General features: G+C 40.5%; 1 protein-coding gene and 1 non-coding gene across 7 annotated transcripts in view; one reads left to right on the top strand and one right to left on the bottom strand.

Annotated features, from left to right (window-relative positions):
• Nucleotides 1-15,593, top strand: part of LOC126252976 (uncharacterized) — an 802,035-nt gene that overhangs the window by 15,716 nt on the left and 770,726 nt on the right. The window lies entirely within an intron of this gene.
• On the bottom strand, nt 6,645-6,719 carry Trnas-cga (transfer RNA serine (anticodon CGA)). The gene has a single exon. It is a non-coding gene; the product is annotated as a tRNA-Ser (tRNA).

Genomic DNA, 15,593 nt, shown 5'->3' with positions numbered 1-15,593 from the left:
CGACCACCTGTACATATTGTTAATACAAGAAAAGTTAAACAGAACCAGCAGAAATTCTTAGCAAAACCCGTGTACGTACGTTAAAATGTGAGTTCATAAATTATAACTGAGATTAAAATAGTGCATCCCTGGTCCATCACATGAAACAGGATATCCTCTTAAATCCTAGTCTTGCTAGAAATCCTCCGGGAGATGAGGACCGACGTAAAATGACAAAGATCCTCAGTTAAAAGAGCGGAAACCACCGTTGAACCAAATATAATTAACGGTCCGACTTCTTAAATCCCTATCACACACATCAAAAAAAATTTGCATCACTTGGGTTTCGAGAGTACTTGAACCTGTACAGAAAATTGGAATAGAGATCAACATAGACATCAGTTACGCCCTTTTTATTGCTCATGAAAACCACAGATTCCATGTTGTACCACCATACAGCGAGACCTTCAGAGGTGGTGGTCCAGATTGCTGTACACACCTGTACCTCTGACACACAGCAGCACGTCCTCTTGCACTGATGCATGCCTGTACTCGTCGTGGCATACTATCCACAAAAAAAATGGCTCTGAGCACTATGGGACTCAACATCTTAGGTCATAAGTCCCCTAGAACTTAGAACTACTTAAACCCAACCAACCCAAGGACAACACACACACCCATGCCCGAGGCAGGATTCGAACCTGCGACCGTAGCAGTCCCGCGGTTCCGGACTGCAGCGCCAGAACCACACGGCCACCGCGGCCGGCCCCTACTATCCACAAGTTCATGAAGGCACTGTTGATCCACATTGTCCTACTCCTCAACGGCGATTCGGCTTAGATCCCTCAGAGTGGTTGGTGGGTCACGTCGTCCGTAAAAAGCCCTTTTCAATCTATCCCAGGCACGTTCGATAGGGTTCATGTCTGGAGGACATGCTGGCCACTCTAGTTCAGCGATGTCGTTATCCTGAAGGAATCACAAGATGCGGGCGCGAATTGTCGTCCATGAAGACGAATTTCTTGCCAATATGCTCCAGATATGGTTCCACTACCGGTCGGAGCTTCCCCCATGAACCATGGACCTTGCCGTTGGTGGGGAGGCTTGCGTGCCTCAGCGATACAGATGGCCGTACTGTAGGTGCAACCACAACGGAGGGGTATCTGTTGAGAGGCCAGACAAACATGTGGTTCCTGAAGAGGGGCAGCAGCCTTTTCAGTAGTTGCAGGGGCAACAGTCTGGATGATTGACTGATCTGGCCTTGTAACATTAACCAAAACGGCCTTACTGTGCTGGTACTGCGAACGGCTGAAAGCAAGGGGAAACTACAGCCGTAATTTTTCCCCAGGACATGCAGCTTTACTGTATGATTAAATGATGATGGCGTCCTCTTGGGTAAAATATTCCAGAGGTAAAATAGTCCCCCATTCGGATCTCCGGGCGGGGACTACTCAAGAGGACGTCGTTATCAGGAGAAAGAAAACTGGCATTCTACGGATCGGAGCGTGGAATGTCAGATCCCTTAATCGGGCAGGTAGGTTAGAAAATTTAAAAAGGGAAATGGATAGGTTAAAGTTAGATATAGTGGGAATTAGTGAAGTTCGGTGGCAGGAGGAACAAGACTTTTGGTCAGGTGATTACAGGGTTATAAATATAAAATCAAATAGGGGTAATGCAGGAGTAGGTTTAATAATGAATAAAAAAATAGGAGTGCGGGTTAGCTACTACAAACAGCATAGTGAACGCATTATTGTGGCCAAGATAGACACAAAGCCCATGCCTACTACAGTAGTACAAGTTTATATGCCAACTAGCTCTCCAGATGATGAAGAAATTGAAGAAATGTATGACAAGATAAAAGAAATTATTCAGGTAGTGAAGGGAGACGAAAATTTAATAGTCATGGGTGACTGGAATTCGTCAGTAGGAAAAGGGAGAGAAGGAAACATAGTAGGTGAATATGGATTGGGGGGAAGGAATGAAAGAGGAAGCCGCCTTGTAGAATTTTGCATAGAGCATAACTTAATCATAGCTAACACTTGGTTCAAGAATCATAAAAGAAGGTTGTATACCTGGAAGAATCCTGGAGATACTAATAGGTATCAGATAGATTATACAATGGTAAGACAGAGATTTAGGAACCAGGTTTTAAATTGTAAGACATTTCCAGGAGCAGATGTGGATTCTGACCACAATCTATTGGTTATGAACTGCAGATTGCAACTGAAGAAACTGCAAAAAGGTGGGAATTTAAGGAGATGGGACCTGGATAAACTGAAAGAACCAGAGGTTGTAGAGAGTTTCAGGGAGAGCATAAGGGAACAATTGACAGGAATGGGGGAAAGAAATACAGTAGAAGAAGAATGGGTAGCTTTGAGGGATGAAGTAGTGAAGGCAGCAGAGGATCAAGTAGGTAAAAAGATGAGGGCTAATAGAAATCCTTGGGTAACAGAAGAAATATTGAATTTAATTGATGAAAGGAGAAAATATAAAAATGCAGTAAATGAAGCAGGCAAAAGGGAATACAAACGTCTCAAAAATGAGGTCGACAGAAAGTGCAAAATGGCTAAGCAGGGATGGCTAGAGGACAAATGTAAGGATGTAGAGGGTTGTCTCACTAGGGGTAAGATAGATACTGCCTACAGGAAAATTAAAGAGACCTTTGGAGAGAAGAGAACCACTTGTATGAATATCAAGAGCTCAGATGGCAACCCAGTTCTAAGCAAAGAAGGGAAGGCAGAAAGGTGGAAGGAGTATATAGAGGGTTTATACAAGGGCGATGTACTTGAGGACAGTATTATGGAAATGGAAGAGGATGTAGATGAAGATGAAATGGGAGATAAGATACTGCGTGAAGAGTTTGACAGAGCACTGAAAGACCTGAGTCGAAACAAGGCGCCGGGAGTAGACAACATTCCATTAGAACTACTGATGGCCTTGGGAGAGCCAGTCATGACAAGACTCTACCATCTGGTGAGCAAGATGTATGAGACAGGCGAAATACCCACAGACTTCAAGAAGAATATAATAATTCCAATACCAAAGAAAGTAGGTGTTGACAGAAGTGAAAATTACCGAACTATCAGTTTAATAAGTCACAGCTGCAAAATACTAACGCGAACTCTTTACAGACGAATGGAAAAACTGGTAGAAGCCGACCTCGGGGAAGATCAGTTTGGATTCCGTAGAAAGGTTGGAACACGTTAGGCAATACTAACCTTACGACTTATCTTAGAAGAAAGATTAAGAAAAGGCAAACCTACGTTTCTAGCATTTGTAGGCTTAGAGAAAGCTTTTGACAATGTTAACTGGAATACTCTCTTTCAAATTCTGAAGGTGGCAGGGGTAAAATACAGGGAGCGAAAGGCTATTTACAATTTGTACAGAAACCAGATGGCAGTTATAAGAGTCGAGGGGCATGAAAGGGAAGCAGTGGTTGGGAAAGGAGTGAGACAGGGTTGTAGCCTGTCCCCTATGTTATTCAATCTGTATATTGAGCAAGCAGTAAAGGAAACAAAAGAAAAATTCGGAGTAGGTATTAAAATTCATGGAGAAGAAGTAAAAACTTTGAGGTTCGCCGATGACATTGTAATTCTGTCAGAGACAGCAAAGGACTTGGAAGAGCAGTTGAACGGAATGGACAGTGTCTTGAAAGGAGGATATAAGATGAACATCAACAAAAGCAAAACGAGGATAATGGAATGTAGTCAAATTAAATCGGGTGATGCTGAGGGAATTAGATTAGGAAATGAGACACTTAAAGTAGTAAAGGAGTTTTACTATTTAGGGAGTAAAATAACTGATGATGGTCGAAGTAGAGAGGATATAAAATGTAGACTGGCAATGGCAAGGAAATCGTTTCTGAAGAAGAGAAATTTGTTAACATCGAGTATAGATTTAAGTGTCAGGAAGTCGTTTCTGAAAGTATTTGTATGGAGTGTAGCCATGTATGGAAGTGAAACATGGACGATAACCAGTTTGGACAAGAAGAGAATAGAAGCTTTCGAAATGTGGTGCTACAGAAGAATGCTGAAGATAAGGTGGGTAGATCACGTAACTAATGAGGAGGTATTGAATAGGATTGGGGAGAAGAGAAGTTTGTGGCACAACTTGACTAGAAGAAGGGATCGGTTGGTAGGACATGTTTTGAGGCATCAAGGGATCACAAATTTAGCATTGGAGGGCAGCGTGGAGGGTAAAAATCGTAGAGGGAGACCAAGAGATCAATACACTAAGCAGATTCAGAAGGATGTAGGTTGCAGTAGGTACTGGGAGATGAAGAAGCTTGCACAGGATAGAGTAGCATGGAGAACTGCATCAAACCAGTCTCAGGTCTGAAGACCAGAACAACAACAACAACCGGTCGGAGGATGGTATTCACGTAACGTACAGCCGCTACGGCGCCTTCCATGACCACCTTAGGCGTACGTCGGCCCTGCATAATGCCACCCCAAAACAGCAGGGAACCGCCACCTTGCTGCATCGCTGGACAGTGTGTCTAAGGCGTTCAGTCTGACGAGGTTGCCTCCAAACACGTCTCCGACGATTGTATTGTTGAAGGCATATGCGACACTCATCAGTGAAGAGAACGTGATGCCAATCTTGAGCGGTCCATTCGGCATGTTGATGGGCCCACCTGGACCGCACTGCATGGTGTCGCGGTTGCAGAGATGGACCTCGCCATGGACGTCGTGTGTGAAGTTGGAGATCATGCAGTCTATTGCGCACAGTTTGAGTCGTAACACGACATCCTTTGCCTGCACGAAAACCATTATTCGAGATGGTGTCGTTGCTGTCAGGGTTCCTCCGAGCCATAATCCGTAGGAAGCGGTCATACACTGCGGTAATAGACCTTGGGCGGACTGAGCGAGGCATGTCATCGACTGTTCCTGTGTCTCTGTATCTCCTCCATGTCCGAACAACATCGCTTTGGTTCACTCCGAGGCGCCTGGACAGTTCCCTTGGTGAGAGCCCTTCCTGGCACAAAGTAACAATGCGGACGCGATCGAACCGCGGTATTGACCGTCTAGGTATGGTTGAACTGCAGACAACACGAGTCGTGTACCTCCTTCCTGGTGGGATGACTGGAACTGATCGGCTGTCGGACCCCCTCCGTCTAATAGGTACTGCTCATGCATAGTTGTTTACATCTTTTGGCGGGTTTAGTGACATCTTTGAACAGTCAAAGGAAGAGTGTCTGTGATACAACATCCACAGTCAACGTCTGTCTTCTGGAATTCTGGAAACTGGGGTGATGCAAAACTTTTTTTGATGTGTGTGTAAAACTTACAACCCTCCACACGTGGATCCGCATGAAGACAGACAGGCTGTCTTTCGAAGTCTGAATACCTGCAGGCATGTGTGACATTTCGAAGAATTTTTGTTGTTTCTGTTTAGGTTTTCTTATGTTTGAAATGGTGTTATTGGTTCAAATAGCTCTGAGCTCTGAGGTCATCAGTCCCCTAGAACTTAGAACTACTTAAACCTAACTAACCTAAGGACATCACACACATCCACGCCCGAGGCAGGATTCGAACCTGCGACCGTAGCGGTGGCGCGGTTCCAGACTGAAGCGCCTAGAACCGCTCGGCCACACCGGCCGGCTGAAATGGTGTTATTATTGATTTATAATTTTACAGATGTACCTGAAGATGGGGCACAGATCCTGAAACGGGGTTGTGTTTTCCTTTTTATAAATAAATAATTTTTACAGCTGTAGCGGAGTTTATCATTGGTGATGAATGCCAACAGTTTTAGATGTCCCGGCATGAGAAACGTGTAATCTTGTTTGATTTTCTAAGAAAATTTTGTGCCACCCTCGGAAAATAACAAAGTCAGACTTCGTGTATCACTTTCATACTTAATATATAGACAGCCATAACAAACGATTAAACGATTGGGGGCATTGAGTATGGGCGTCTTGATCAACACCTCGACTGTACAGCAAAAGGAACATAAATTGAGGTAGCTCTGTCACTCTGTTTCATTTTTCCACTCACAGTTGCAAAAGATATGGTGCGATGCCTTTCTGCTCTAGGCCAAGTATTACACGTGACAAACACACCAAGGACTTCAATAAAGACAATGAAATCGAAAACCAGTACCTAGAGAGCTAGAGCTAATGGCTAGAACTGAATCTCGAAAATGGGAAATGCAAGAAATGGGAATGGAGATACGGTAGAAGAAACACAAAGGCGTTTAAGCTTACTGCTTTACTGCCGACAGACTCGCGCTGCTGAATGCGAGCGATGCCGTGGCTGCACGGGAACAGCTACCATCGTTCCAGTAAGCTCTCGACCACCTAACACGCTACTCGACAGCTATTTGATCCACTCACGCTGCTGCTTAACTGGTGATGGACAGTGTTAGTTTCCACGTTCCAGCTACTCACGAATCGACGCGTCTAACATCTTCAAGCGGTTGCATACCACTGAGACGCCCGGAGATGGGTTCTCCGTGCTTTTACTATGTTGGGCGCCACACATCGGGACGCGAAACGGTGCTTGTAGTCAACATAGCCAGGGCAGGGGGTGCTAACTGTTCTTGTGGCGCCAGACCGGCAATGCGACTCGGCCTATTGTTATTTGGGTTACAGGACGTTTCGGCACCAGATTTTTGAACGCGTGGACAATTACCGGTAGTGAAACTTCCTGGCAGATTAAAACTGTATGCCGGACCGAGACTCGAACTCGGGACCTTTGCCTTTCGCGGGCAAGTGCTCTACCAACTGAGCTACCCAAGCACGACTCACGCCCCGTCCTCACAGCTTTACTTCCGCCAGTACCTCGCTTCCTACCTTCCAAACTTTACAGTTTTAATCCGCCAGGAAGTTTCATATCAGCGCACACTCCGCTGCAGAGTGAAAATCTCATTCTGGAAACATCCCCCAGGCTGTGGCTAAGCCATGTCTCCACAATATCCTTTCTTTCAGGAGTGCAAGGTTCGCAGGAGAGCTTCTGTAAAGTTTGGAAGGTAGGAGGTGAGGTACTGGCGGAAGTAAAGCTGTGAGGACGGGGCGTGAGTCGTGCTTGGGTAGCTCAGTTGGTAGAGCACTTGCCCGCGAAAGGCAAAGGTCCCGAGTTCGAGTCTCGGTGCGGCACACAGTTTTAATCTGCCAGGAAGTTTCATATCAGCGAACACTCCGCTGCAGAGTGAAAATCTCATTCTGAATTTTTTGGTAGTGTCCCTATGCACCTGCTTGCTCTCTGGTAAAGTTTGAAACTGACGTCTGCAACGTTAAGAAAATACGTCGTGAGTGATATTAATGTTAATTAAACGGTAATCTGGAAAAATGTTTGCCCCTGTGTCTGATATTACGCCATGCACGCATGATAACAGTGGTGCTCGTTGGACAGAGAAAATTGTTTTTGGTACTTCAAATAAGCGCTTAAATTAGGACGCCTTTTTAATTAACGTTGTTGGTAAGTCCGAACTTGGTACCAATAAACACGTCATTTCGCCAACAACATGAATCTGTAATCGGATTTTCCGGATTAATGTTATTTGACTTCCTCTCTCTTTGTTTCCTGGTACTGAAAGGGCAGTTTGGTTGGCTTCGTCACATGCAGTGTCTGTCCATAAAAAGTCCGTAGATTACAACTGGACATGTTGGCGGCCAAGCTTAATAAATCATTCTCCGTAGAGGACGTCCAACAGGGAGCGGAGCACAACCACTACTCGAGGTACTGAAAAGGCTATTGACATTATGCGAATTTGATGCCGTTTTGGCGAAGCCAGTTCAGAGGGTGGCAGATGTACGCAATGACTGTCTTTGAGTTTTGTGAGACGTATTTCAATAATATTCCGTTACAACAATGGAAGGCTTCAAGCGCTGTCCATTTTATAGTCAAACACGTTTGATTCAGCCTCTCTCTGTCTACAACGCTATGCTTTGTTTAAAGCATATTATGCAGTCGAGTCCGTTACTGTGGAAGTTTGTTTATCGTGATTGTACGCCGTGGAGGCTCCATCCCATCATGAACTGTTCTACAAGTTACGTATATGTCAACTGTATGGTCAACTATACGAGGGCGTGCTGAAAACTAATGCCTCCGATTTTTTTATTCTGTTGTGTTCTCGTTTGAGGTACTACATGTGATGTATACCAGCCGGTCCGATTTCCTGCTTCGCTGACGCAATTTGCAACCCTCCGCCACTAGAGGGATACGAACTGTAGTGTGCAACATTGCAATGTGTAACGTATGCCGGTGTCTGAGAAAGAGCGTGCTGTAATCCACTTTCTTACCGCAGAAAACGTGCCTCCAATTGAAATCGTAGAAGAATGAAAGCTATATAGGGTGATGATTGCGTCGCATCAGTAATGTGCGATGTTGGGTTGTTTGTGCTCGTAATGAAGGAAACGGTGTTGCTAACCTCCGCTGGGCCACTTCCGATATTCATCTGTTTCCAAACTTAAGAATACCTTCGTAGGCTTCACTTTGATAAAAACGAAGCAATGCAAAAAGAGGTCCAGAGAAAAAGTACTCTCTATTGTTCTTCTAACGAAGACGACAAAAGGTATTACATATTGTCTTTTTCAGTGGTTACACAGATTTCTGTCCCATGTTAGCGTATCAAAACACATTTACATTTTTACTAAAGAACGTTTTTACTCATTTCATATATTCGCACACCACGAAATCGCATATTGTTTTTATTTTAGTTATCAACTGCACCATATCTTTCACACCTATTTTTTTTTAAATAATGGGGACGCTGGAATGTTAGGAGCATATTTTTGTTTTGCTAATACTTGCGACTAGCATTCCACTAGTAGCGTATTCATTTTACTTCGATTTATATCCTTTTTCATCGTAGTTCCAGTTTTAATATATTCATTCACATATTAGTGTTCATAAACATGTAACCATTAAACAAAATAGACATACATTTCTCGCTTTTTACATCAAGGTTGTATGGCATTTTGTCTGCATAGGAGGCTACTTTTATATGCAACATTTCTTCATTTTAACGCAACTATTGAGTATCTACTTCTGTTGTTATTCACTTCTTCGAAAGAAATTACTTTATCTATGCTCTCTCATTTGAGCTAGGTAATAGTTAACCTAAGGCAAAACCAGGACAGAGCAAACAGACTATACTATCTGACTTTCGCATTTTTACATTTCAGTTACAAAATCGTAATTACATAAAATTTAGCATTTTCTTATCATTTGCAAAAATCTTTCAAGTATTTATTATTATTTATTTTAATAAAAACACATTTCTGCCAATGTTTGTTTTTTTGAGATTCAATTTTATCTTTGATAATTATACAGAGTTCGGATTTTAAACTGTATTACATCGATAAACAAAGTATTTACAGATGTTGGTTGATACATGAATAGTAAATTTTTGAAAATATTGCTGAAGTTACATGTACAATGATAGCTTTTCATCGTCAATGAATGACTGATCTTTCATCATATACGGAAAAATTTCAGTTCGTGATTTTCACAATGTTTATTGCAAACAATTTTATTGAGGCTAGGTAACAATTTCTTACCACTGTCTGCCGATGGTTGGGTGGCATCGAGAAGAGGTTGAGATACTCCGTCTGGAATCTGTCTTTCGAGTTGTTCGCGGGAACACAGCGTCGGGTATCGATGTCAGGACCATCGGTCTTGCACCTGTTTGGCTGAAATTCTGCCACTCGAAGTCATCCAGAGGTCCTAATGCGCGACGATGTTCTGTTTGACACGACAACTCATCCGGATGTGAACGTGAAATGATATTTACATAGCAATAATTTTGTTAATGACAGATGTTATGGCTGTGGAATGAAATTACACATTCATGGTTAACTATTATTGTTAATTACAGAGCGAGTTTCTGCCATTATGCGTTCTTTAACTTTCGCGTCAATTCGTAACTGTTCTCAGTCCATGTCATGTTTTTTTTTTTTTTTTTCGTGGTAACTCTGACACTGCTTAAACAGTACGTCACAGATTTGTTCGATCACTATTTTGATTTGTTCTCATACAGCTTCGTCACTCTGTAGCCACCATCTTCAGTGTCCCGCTACAGCTGACTAACCGCATACTACAATCTATCCCATAACTATTCTTTCGCGATCACGCGCTGTATGTTTTCAATCGTTCACACAATTTTTGCATTGTTGTTACGCAGCAGGTCACGTCCAAGTGAAGAAAAAAAAAGACACGCGGGTTTTGCCTATAGCATCTCTGTCTTCACATTTAACTTGTACACACATCTCTCTGTGTCACTTCGTGCGTATATAGACGCATGATCGAATGGGTAACTAGCTACGATCTCTAAAAATCTTCACTAACCTTTTGTGATCGTTTTTCTCGAGCTTGTATTGATGTATCACCGCAGTCTGTGAACTGTACTGGTCAATGTTTAATATCGTACATATTTTGTCACAAATCGCTGTCCATTAACAGCCACTGTTGGCACAAATGGATTTCACCTTCCATGTTATTAGCATACTTTATTTAAAGTTCATGTCTGCACTTTGCAAATGGTAAAGTTCTTTTTACATTAAAGTAGTTTCATCCTCACATGTGTTCTGAGGTTTTCAGTGTCAGTACATACAAATCTTCTTTATATATGTAGCATTCCATATCAAATCTTGGACTTGTATTCGGACTCTGGCCTGAGTTTACAATAATCTCTTTTTATTATACTTAAGTTTAAAATAAAATATCTTTCTTTAGATCAGAAAATTTTCGTAGGACTGCAGTGCATGCTGTTCATCAGATCATGAGCACTGGTTCGTATCTCTCAAAACGGCTTCAAATTTCACAAACCGAGTGTGAAGGGATGACATACTTGTAAAGTTTTAACTTCTTTCTAATCGATCATCTGTCTCTAGTTCTGATAGTAAATGAGATGACTCATGGTGCATCGTAAATACTAGGTATACATAGGTGATCACATTTTATTTGTTTTCATAACTGGCTTTCTTTCACTTATATTTGATGTAAAATGAAGAAATAATACTTCCATAGTTTGTTAATGTTCTAAATATTCATATTTATTTTAAGAATGTGTCATTAATATTAAATTTAGCAGCAGAACATTCCCAAGTGTCAATAAACTATCTTGATGAAACTTTTCAGTTGCATAGAGAGGGCAAAATAATGCAATATGTATTATTTTTATTTGTGCGAAATTTCAATTTTAAGGGGTAAAACACCCCAAAAGGTGATTTTGTATACTAGGTTTGTAGGAAATATCTTTGAAACGATGATATATAAAAATGTTTCTCACATAAAAGTTGATATGTAGTCAATGTTCTTGCAAACTGTAAAACCGAATTTTGTAATAATTAGAAAGTTTGAAAAATACCCCACAGCCATTAATTAATTTCGAAAAATAGAAAACTTTTGTTACAACATAAATTAAAGAAGCTTTCAAGCTACATACATCCATGTGCAATAAAGCTGTTTTCTGAAATAGCATTCTTTGAAAATACAGTGTCCATAGTGTGCTATCAGAGTATTTTTGACATGCCTAATTAAAATATCTAACATTCATAATTAGTCTAGCTACTTATGCTCTTATATTTGTTTTACATTTTAAATTGTTATTTTATGTTTTACATTTTTTTAGTTGGGTGTTTCACGAATGTTTATTTTGGTGATTGAAAATAATAAATAACCCATTATTATATACAAAATCATTACAATAATGATATTATGTAAATAAATTCTTAAAGCATAACTTCTTCTTACAATATGCACATAAAATGAACGAAATGTCTTCACAATATACATGACAGAGAACATCATGTAAAACAAAATTTAGCAGGATTTCAAATTGTCATAGGTGATCCTCTAAATCTCCTGATTTGTATGAAGCATATTCCAGTAATTTGGTAAGCTGTTGCAAAAAGAACTGGTTATATACTAGTACCTGCAGCTTAATTGTATTGTTTCTCAAGTGGATATTAACATCAAAATCATTCAACAGAACTCGATCTGAAAGTTTTGTTCACACACATATAATAGTTCTTAGCAATCTCTCTTGATCACAAAGCTGAATCACCTTGGATGTGAGATATAATAAAAACTACTTTCTGCTTCTCTTTCCATGCTCTAGGCAATCCTTTTACAAATTTCATCATGTGGACTGTATGTTTATCCATGGTAAACATCTAGAATTGCCTATGTTTAATTCAAATTTCTTTCACCACAATGCTGGACACTGGAGGAACTGGGCTGTAATCCCCGTGTTGCTCTATTCATATGTAGTGGGAAAGCTGTGTACGTTTCCAAACATATTTGTTATTGCTACATGTTGGTTATCAATACTTTTTGTACCTGTCATTTCCTTTTCTAGATCTGAGAGTATCTTGTAATATTATGTTGCCATTGTGGTATTTCAGAGTTGAGCTTCTCTTTTGTTTGTCTTAGTTCGTCATTCACAGTTCTGCGTTTTCACTACTGCCAGAAGTTGCTTATGTGCTAACATGCTGGAGCACAGTTTAAATTTCTGAACAAACACGTTCTTCCATTTCAGCATCTTTTGTTTATGTTCATCTATTAAAATCATCTTCCACCTTTTCGATTGCACAGCCAAGTGCTGATCAATCAGTTCTTTATGCTCTGCTTGTGATTGTATAACACGTTTTATTAATGTTTGCACATTATCTTTCATGATCGTATGTGTTGATTGCAAGGTTTGTACTTCGGTTGTTAACTTATTTACCAAATCTGGTATATACTTACATGCTTCCTTCATTTTCAAAATTAGGGCTCTATTTTTTCTAATGTAGCTGTTAGTTGTACAACTAATTCTTTATCACACTCAGTTAGCTACTGCTCTGCCTGTTTCGTATCACGTTCTGCCTGTTTCTTATCACGTTCTGCTAACTTCAGTTCTAACTGTCTATTTCGCTCTCTATCTCGTTCTTCTAGCACTCTTAAAAATTCTGCAAACAGGTCCAGTAAAGCTAAACAGATAGGTACAGTTTTTACATTGCCTGCTGTAGCTCAGTATTCTTTGAAGTACGTGCTACAGTGCTCTAATTCTACCGTTCTCCGCATAACATTTTCGGAAAATGTCTCTACATTGGCCATACCATCTGCCTCCATCACTGTATTAGCTGGAGCATCCTCCTTATTGCGTATATCATAGACATTACCTTGTGATTCCATGCAGACTAGTTTCGAAATCCATTTCTGTTTTTCATCCTAGCTTCCCTGTTTACAAATTTAAATCACAATTTTTATCATTATACAGAAATATAATTTACCCTGGAAAGACTCAATCAGCAATCACAAGTTGGAATGCACATATACTAGTTAAAATTCACAAAACATTCATTAAACTTTGATACACACTATGAGTAATATAATGTACTACCCTCACAAAAAAACACGAAAATAAGGGTACACACAGTGCTGTCATTACCGTTTTATACAACGTGCCTGTTATTTTGATATTATAGCTTTATTTCAGAATGAGATTTTCAATCTGCAGCGGAGTGTGCGCTGATATGAGATTTACTGGCAGATTAAAACTGTGTGCCAGACCGAGACTCGAAATCGGGGTCCAGGTCCCGAGTTCGAGCTTCGGTCCAGCATACAGTTTTAATCTGCCAGGAAGTTTCAGGTTTATTCCAGTTTTATTATTTTTCATCACAGGGATTTTTTCCTAATATTGGTTTTCTCTCCTTTGGTATTTCGTGCTAATACAAATTTCATCAGTTGCATGTATAAAAAACTGTACATTGGCACATAAATACAAATTAGCACATATGCGTATATAAATTATAGTATTTGCTATATGTATTTAATCATGCCCCATGCTCTTAGGACGACAACTATAATGTCTCTCGCGGCGTTAGCCCGACACGTTTTTTATGTTGGGTTTTGCGCTATTCAGTCGTTATATGAAAAAATAAAAATGATTATTGCTTTTAAATATTTTTTGGACGTTGTTTGATTGTTATTTCTTTTATTAAGATTTACTGAGAGTCGGACTGAATTCAGATTGCTCGTAAACTTGATTGAGTACAGGCCAAATCTGTTCGATGGTATATGTACTTCGATGCGAACCACCGGTGGAATATTATTTCAGTTTTCTACAAAATTATTGTTCAAATCAGATTTACTGTCTCTTTATCTCAGAGGCTGAAGGTTCTGCGTTACACATCAGAAAGTTTGAACTGAGCGCGTATTGGATTGGGTTGTTTCGGGAAGGATACCAGACAGCGAGGTCATCGGTCTCATCGGATTAGGGAAGGAAGTCGGCCGTGTCCTTTGAAAGGAACCATCCCGGCATTTGCCTGAAGCGATTTAGGGAAATCACGGAAAACCTAAATCAGGATGGCCGGACGCGGGATTGAACCGTCGTCCTCCCGCCTCCCGAATGCTGAGCGCGTATTGGCGTCGTGTTGTTAGCTCCCCAAAAGCACCAGCGATGGTGGTAACATTGACCGTAATTATTTCTGATATTTTCCTATGCTCGTTTATTTGACATGGAGGAGGTGCTTAAATATACAAACAACTCATTTAACATACGTGTTCATATTAATGCAATTATTACAGACCTTTGTATCCGATCAGCGTAAATACAACTGTATTGTTTTCAGTCCAGAAAAGAAGTGTTTTGTATTGCTCTCCTAATGAAGACAAGCGAAATTACACATTGCCTTTTTCGGAGATTACACAGTTGTCTATCTAAACCGTGTCGGCGTATCAGAACACATTTATATATTCATTAAAGAACGTTTTTACTCATTTCATATATTCACGAACCACAAAATCGGATATTGTTTTTATTTGAGTTAATCCCTGCACCAGTTACTTTCACACTTATTTTTTTTTTTTTTTTTTTTTTTTTTTTTTTAAATGGAGACGCTATACGGCTCCGTCAACAGTCAAACTTTCTACAGTGACGGTATCGAGAAATTAGTCTCTCGTTGGAAGAAAGGTGTTCGTCGCCTCTGTGACTACGTTGAGAAATAAATATGTAGCCATGAAAGGTAAGGCTGTATAATGTTATTAAAATTAATTTCATTTAAAAAGCTTTAAAAGTTTTCACATAAGAAATTCAGAGGCATTACTTTTCAGCAGGCCTTGTAGTTCTTCTCCACACTCATCTCCAGACTGAGATATATATTTTATATATGAAATACATCATAAAGAATATGACTAAGAAAGACTCCTTTCTTTCGTTCTTGGTTTTTATTGTTTTTGTTTTTTAAAATGTGCACAATTCAGTTACAAAACTTCAGGATATATAACATCTTTCTTTTTTTGAATACTGTGTAGCAAGAGTATGAAGTCTGAGCTACCAATTCATGAAAGGGCATCAATAAATGACATCCGAAAAGTTTGTCTAATTAGACTGAAATTTTCACTCTACAGCGGAGTGTGCGCTGATATGAGACTTCCTGGCAGATAAAACGGTGTGCCGGACCGAGACTCGAACTCGGGACCTTTGCCTTTCGCGTGCAAGTGCTCTACCAACTGAGCTACCCAAGCACGACTCACGCCCCGTCCTCACAGCTTTAATTCCGCCAGTACCTCGTCTCCTACTTTCCAAACTTCACAGAAGCTCTCCTGCGAACCTTGCAGAACTAGCACTCCTGGAAGAAAGGATATTGCGGAGACATGGCTTAGCCACAGCCTGGGGGACGTTTC

The sequence above is a fragment of the Schistocerca nitens genome, chromosome 4 (genome assembly GCF_023898315.1).
Source record: "Schistocerca nitens isolate TAMUIC-IGC-003100 chromosome 4, iqSchNite1.1, whole genome shotgun sequence".
Lineage (NCBI taxonomy): Eukaryota > Metazoa > Arthropoda > Insecta > Orthoptera > Acrididae > Schistocerca > Schistocerca nitens.
Note: the sequence above shows the minus strand (reverse complement) of the source record. Positions and strands in the feature narration are given on the sequence as shown.